We start from the raw sequence: 7,213 nt of genomic DNA on the forward strand, positions 1-7,213 counted from the left end.
ACAGCAGACAGCGGCCGGGCCGCGGGGCATGTGGGGCGCATGGGGCACCGAGTGTCCTGCCCGCGCCCTGCACGTGAGGGCCAGTCCCCGGGCTTTTGCTGGAGGAGCTGCCTCTGGGGAGCCAGAGTGACTGCAACCACTGTGGAGGTGGGTGGCAGGGGCCCGTGCCAGACCATTCTCCCCGCTGGCATGGCCGAGGAAGCCCCCGCCTCCAGCCACGGGAGCACAGGGACCACCCGCGGGAACTCGCAGTATGGGCAACCGCCCCGCCATGGCCAGAGGACACAACGCTGGAACCTTGGGGCCCTGGGCCAGAGATTAATGATTCCAGCCAACCCCCGGTGGATGTTAGCCCTTGGCACTGCCGCACCCAGCCAGTGAGTAAATACTGGAGGGGCCAGAGGGAGAAGTGGAGCCGTGCAGACCCCGCCCTAAGATTTCAGAGCCTAAGTGCTGCTTTTCGATGAGTTTCATTCTTACTTGGGCAAATAGGTTGGCATCATTCAGCCCCAAGACTTTGGATCATGCTCTTTACTAGATAAAACTGCATGGGTGGTCGGGAGAGAGTTGGCTGGAGTGATAGCACAGCGGTAGGGCATTTGCCTTGCATGTAGCCAACGGGGGCGGCCTGGGTTTGATTCTTCCGTCCCTCTCGGAGAGCCCTACAGAGAGTAGCCCACATGCATGGCAGAATCTGGCAAGCTCCCAGTGGAGTATTTGATATGCCAAACACAGTCGCAACAGGGACAAATGGAGACCGTGCCCGCTCGAGCAAATCGACGATTAACGGGAAGTCAAGTGATCAAGTGATCAAGTCACAACAAGTCTCACAATGGTGATGTTACTAGGCCTGCTTGAGCAAATGGACAAACAACGGGAGGACAGTGCCACAGTGCTATTCATTTATTTACTTATATTTGTCCTATTTATACAGTTATAAAATAAACTTGTTGGCAGCTATGTTCGACTTATGCCTGGGTTTTGAAAACGTCTTCATAAATTTAACCAATTTAATATATTTTGTTTATACTAAAGTCTTTACTTCATGACTTAAATCCTCTTTTATTTTGATGGTTTTTACTATTTTTATTTGAGTGAATTAACTTTTTATTTTATTACTTTACATACTCTCAGCAAAGAACACTCAGTGTCACCTTTCAATTCTTAGATATATAACCACTTGATTTGCCAGTGTTTTCCTAGGATGCATCTACCGAAGCAATTCCAGACCACAGAGCCAGAAGTATGCCCTCAGAACAGCCAGGTGTGGCTCAGAATCAAAACAAAAAGCCCAGAAAAGAATATGACTCGTGAACAAGGCTTCTGAAGTGTGGTCCAGGATTCAATCCTGTATTAGAGACAGCAAAGGTTAATGCACCTGAGAGCCCAGAGACACTCCCTGCAGAGTGGGGACCGGGCTGCAGGGCGCACCAAGTCCCGAGAGCCCTGAGTTGCAGGCCTGAAGGGGTGCAGAGATTAAAAAGTGTTCCTCTTCAAAAACAGTAATACTGTATGACTGAAATCAAATCATGAAAAGCTTTGTAGGAGTCTATCTCACACAGATTTAATTTTAAAAAATAACATTTTTTAAAACCCAGAAAACTAAATTTTGCTTTGATGAGAAAAACAAAACAAAAATAAGTTTAGGATACAGAAGGTTAAATTGTGCATAATTAACCGTTTGGGGAGGAACATTTATCATATTGATAAGGCATTAAAACCTGTATACAGGGGGCATTTCTAGACTTCTTAATATCCCCAATGGAAATCTCAGGAGCATTAGAATGGTATTGTATCCCTTGGGGAGTTACAGGATCCAAGAAATAACCTCAGAGCCCCGGTGTTCCCAGATTTGTCCAGGCCATACATATGTGGACCCCTGAGGGGAAGGTCCTGAAAGGGCTTGGCCCTCCAGAGGGGGAGCTCTGTGTGCACAGAGTCCTGGGACAAGACAGGGCCTCGTCTCCTTAAACAAGGGTCAGAACGTGGACCTCTTCACTACCCTTGAGGATGGAACGAGTGGCTTCCACCAGCCCCTTCTCAGGTTGGACCAGGCCTTCAGATATGAGTTCTCCCTCCTCATGAATATGCAAATTATGCAAGGGACAATGAGTTAAATACAGATGTGTTTGTGTCCTGACAACTTCAAACAGCAGACACACTCACACCTTCAGAAGCCTCTGAGTGCATGGTCCCCACCATGGACTGGACCTGGAGAATTCTCTTCCTGGTGACAGTGGCTACAGGTAAGTGTCCCCATGCCTTGGGCTGAGGGAATGGGGCCAGTCAAGTGGAGTCCACACACTCCTGTCTGCTGTCCACAGATGTGAACTCCCAGGTACAGCTAGTGCAGTCGGGGGCTGAGGTGGGAAAACCTGGGACATCAGTGAAGATCTCCTGCAAGGCGTCCGGATACACCTTCACCAGCTACTGGATGCACTGGGTGCGGCAGGCCCCGGGACAAGGCCTCGAGTGGATGGGTTACATACACCCATACAATGATGGTACAAACTACGCACCAAAGTTCCAGGGCAGACTCACCTTCACTGCAGACAAGTCCAAGGACACAGCCTACATGGAACTGAGCAGGGTGAGTACTGAGGACACAGCCGTGTATTACTGTGTGAGAGACAGTGTGACAACCACATCCTGAATGTGTCAGAAAACCGAGGGGGAGGCAGCTGTGCCGAGTGAGGAGATGACAGGGACGCTGATCCTCCTGACTTCCTCCTCAGAGAGTCAGGGTCTGAGACACAGAATGGGGCTCACAGGGCCAGGCTTCATCTGAGGGAAAGGCTCAAGATCTCTCTGTCCTTTAACAACAGCCAAGAGGAAGATGAGCTCTCTCTAGAACACCTGATGTTATTAATAATTTCTTCTAGGATTTTGTGTGGAGCACACCAGATGATACAGGAAGAACCACATGGAACTTTGGACTGGGGTCAGGTTTCTGAACTTTAAGCCTATCCATGGTAGAACCCCAATGTTCCACATTTTGTTTGAAATTCTGTCTCTGCAAGAAATACTTTTCTCTGAGGTGAATTTCTTGTGGTGGCCAGACCCCATTCTGGAGTTTCTGTGCAGCCCTGCCCCTTTGTACATCTTTATATCTCTATATTCCTGAGCTGGAATCCTACCATTGGACAAGAGACAGTGGAGGAGATGACCCTATATGAAAGTGCTCAGGGCCACATTTCTTCTATCACGTGGTGGTAAGGAAATGGTCAGTTTCCGGGTCTGTGAAGGCCTGATGTTGGGGGCATTTCAGCCCAGCTCAGGGGAAGGTCATGACCCAAGCACAGACACACGGTCAGGGGTGTGCCCAGGAGGGCTGGCAGTAGCATGAACCAGCAGACAGGATCTAGAGCGAGGCCTCAGGAGCTGCTCCTTCCACCATAGGGTCATGCATCCCAGCTGAGCTTACCTGGGGTGTGACCTCACCAAATGACCAATATTCCTGGGCAATATATGGTATTGAGTGAGACATCACATGGCAGATCCTGGCAAGCTCCCCGTGGTGTATTCAATATGCCAAAAACAGTAACAATAACGGGTCTTATTCCCCTGACCCTGAAAGAGCCTCCAACATGGGAAGAACGCATAAGGAGAGACTGCTAAAATCTCAGGGCTGGAACGAATGGAGACATTACTGGCCCCCGCTCGAGCAAACATATGAACAATGGAATACCAATGATATCGTGACAGTGATTGAGTGAGGCATTAATTTTGTGCACGCCTTACAATCTGGGAAAAAAATCACAATGTATCACTTTCTCTTACTTGATATTGAGAACATTATATACATGATCATATATCCATGGACAAACGTATAGACTATATGACTGGAAAATAGAAATTATATATAATATTTTTTAATTTTTTTATTTTCATTTATTTTTTTCTTTTTTTATTAGTGAAACACCATGAGGTACAGTTATAGGCTTACAAATTTTGTGCTTGGGTTTCAGTTATACAATGATCAAGTGCGATATGGAGTGATAGCACAGCGGGCTGGAGCGATAGCACAGCGGTAGGGCGTTTGCCTTGCACGCAGTCAACATGGCTGACCCGAGTTTGATTCCTCTGCCCCTCTCAGAGAGCCCAGCAAGCTACCAAGAGTATCTCGCCCGCACGGCAGAGCCTGGCAAGCTCCCCACGACATATTCGATATGCCAAACACAGTAACAACAAAGTCTCCTGTTGGGGTACAAGAAGCTTAGGTTTATCTGGTTCATTCATTCATTCATTCATCATCCTGTTATTCGTCGATTGCCTCGAGCAGGCCCCAGTAACGTCTCTTTCATCCTAGCCCTGAGATTATATTCAAGGCTCTTTAGGAGAATGAGACCCATCATTGTTACTGGTATTTGGCATATTTGGTACGCCACGGGGAGTTTGCCAGACTCTGTCCTGTGGGCAGGCTACATTTGATAGCCTGCAAGTTTGTCCAAAGTAGGAATGAGATCATAAGATGTCATAAAAAGATGTCCTGATAAGATGTTGCGCAGCCGCAAATGCGGCCGCGCGTTTCTGGGAGCTGGATTTTATAGTCTCTGAGTCTTGGCCGCTGACGGGATTACACGGTGCCAGGGGGCCAGGTGGTGGGTGTGACCCCCGCCTACTAGAATTTGGTTGAGGATGCTCAATTCCAATCGAGTAGGCTTGGCGATCTCGGCCCCGGAACCCGCGTGGCTTTGTCCCTCTGCCAGTACCTTCATGTGTGCGGAGAGTGGTCTCGGCATGGTGGTGGCTGGTCCTGGAGGTCTTCGGCTGCCGGAGTCCTGGTCGGGGCAGGGAGGAAAGCTCAACCCGCTCCCCTCCAAGGAACCCCGGCGAGGAACAGCCAGGCGCAGGGGCAGGAGACTGCACTGGTCTCGTCCGGGAGCTGGATTTTATAGTCTCTGAGTCTTGACCGCTGATGGGATTACACAGCGCCAGGGGGCCAGGTGGCGGGTGTGACCCCCGCCTACTAGAATTTGGAGGATCTGAGTGGAGGTTTATCTGGTTGCACCCATTAATCTGGTTACACCCAACACAGTGCTTCTGAAGTACTTCCACTTCCATTGTGTTTATCTGTAAACAGTCTTCCCTATGCTCTCCTTCCCACCCAGTTAATCAGCTTTCCCCTTAATCAGACTTTGTTAATTTGTAAGATAAGTTTCCCATAAATCTATGATTTTATATGTATGAATGAAATATTACTTTTCTCTTCTCCTTATGCCTTATGAATAGTTTACCTTAAAGTAATATCCTTTTTGTATAGATACAGGAAGACCGTTAACATCATGCTTTGTAACTTAGTGTTTGATTGGCTTTGAATATTATTCACTCCCGGGCATCTGCTTTCTTGACTTAAGCCTCAGTTGCCCTTAGTTCCTAACACCCCAAAAGCAGGGTCCCAACTAGGGACTGAATAGACCCAGGGCAAGCGGTGAGCTACCCTGGCATCAAAATGGGCCAGGCCAAAGTGCCATGATTCTTAACTATAAGTTAAGAGTTTGATCATAGACAAATGCTGTCATGATCCAAAAGTAACGACAAGACTAGGATCCTGCTAGGGGTGGGAAAAACTATCTGACCTGAGCACCGTAGTCTGAGATCGAGATGGCCCTAGGAGAGCAATTCTATAAGTTTAAGATATTTCTTACTGTATCCATACAAAATGATTTATATTATATTCTTATATGCTTGTCGGACAAGGAGAGGAGAGACACACCCATGGGATTCTGCTCTAGGGTGGGTCCTCCTGCTGAGGAAGGATCTGTCTTAGGAGCGACCTTCTCTGAGGCTAAGATTTCTACTCCTATTGATTTCTACCCCTATTGATTGTGACCGCACCTGGAATTGAATTGGTGGTATACGGAGTGATGGAAGTACATACTATGAACCGAGTCTTCAGTCTCAAGACAGCATCTTTTTTTTTAAATTAATACATTTTTTTGATATATATCTAAAAATGCCATCTTTTTTTATTAATCATTTTTTTATTAGTGAAACACCATGAGGTACAGTTATAGACTTATAAATTTTTGTGCTTGGGTTTCAGTTATACAATGATCAAGTACCCATCACTCCACCAGTGCCCATCCTCCCCCACCACGGGTGCCAGCATCCCTCCCACCCTCCATCCCCCCCCGTCCCACCCTGCCGCTGTGGCAGGGCATTCCCCCTTGTTCTCTCTCTCTTCTTTTGGGTACTGTGTTTTGCAAGAGAGGCACTGAGTGGCAATCATGTTTGGTCTATAGACTACTTTTAGCATGCTTCTCCCACCCTGAGAGGGTCCTCACAACACCCTTTATTTGGTGCTCTCTTCTCTATCTGAGCTTCCTTTTCACCTAGCACATGTGGCTGGCCTTCAAGTTATGGAGCAAAATTCTTGGTACTAATCTGAGCCCTTCCTGGGTGTTAGTCTCCCGTTTTGTTGCTTTAGGTTCCCGAGATGAATGCAATCTTTCTGTGTCTATCCCGCTCTTTCTGACTCATTTCGCTTAACATGATACTTTCCATGTGGTACCACTTATATGTAAATTTCATAACTTCATCTTTTCTAAAAGCTACATAGTACTCCATTGTGTAAATGTGCCAAAGTTTCTTTAACCATTCATCTGTTCTCGGGCACTCAGGTTTTTTTCCAGATTCTGGCTATTGTAAAGAGTGCTGCAATGAACAAACAATTGCAGATGTCACTTCGACTATACCTTTTTGCCTCTCTGGGATATATTCCCAGGAGTGCTATAGCTGGGCACCTACAAGAACCAAGTTTATCTAAAACTTAGTAACTCAGTAACTGAGGACACAGCTGTGTATTATTGTGCAAATACACACAGTGAGGGCAAGTCCCTGTGAGCCCAGACACAAACCTGCTGAGGGAGACAGGAGAGTTGCAGGGGTGTTTGTGACCACCAAGGGGTGCTGTGATGCAGGGATTCCAGGGCTGTGCTCCAGAGGCAAGGGGAGAAAGGGGAGAGAGACTGGAGTGTGGAGGGCTCCTTACTCTTTAGATGAAATATATGAATAAAATTAAATATATCATTGATATACATTTTAGTACATTTTCATAATTGCTTTCTCTCCTATTACAAATTTGCTTATCTCTCGTCCTTTCTCAGAGTCCATTAGAGACTGTTATGTCCTGCTAGGTCAGGTGTGGTTGATTTTTCTTTAATCAAGATAATTTCTTTTCACAGAATGGAGAGATTTCTCTCCTTCCCTT

Source organism: Sorex fumeus, unplaced genomic scaffold (genome assembly GCF_029834395.1).
Source record: "Sorex fumeus unplaced genomic scaffold, SorFum_2.1 ptg000028l, whole genome shotgun sequence".
Taxonomy (NCBI): Eukaryota; Metazoa; Chordata; class Mammalia; order Eulipotyphla; family Soricidae; genus Sorex; species Sorex fumeus.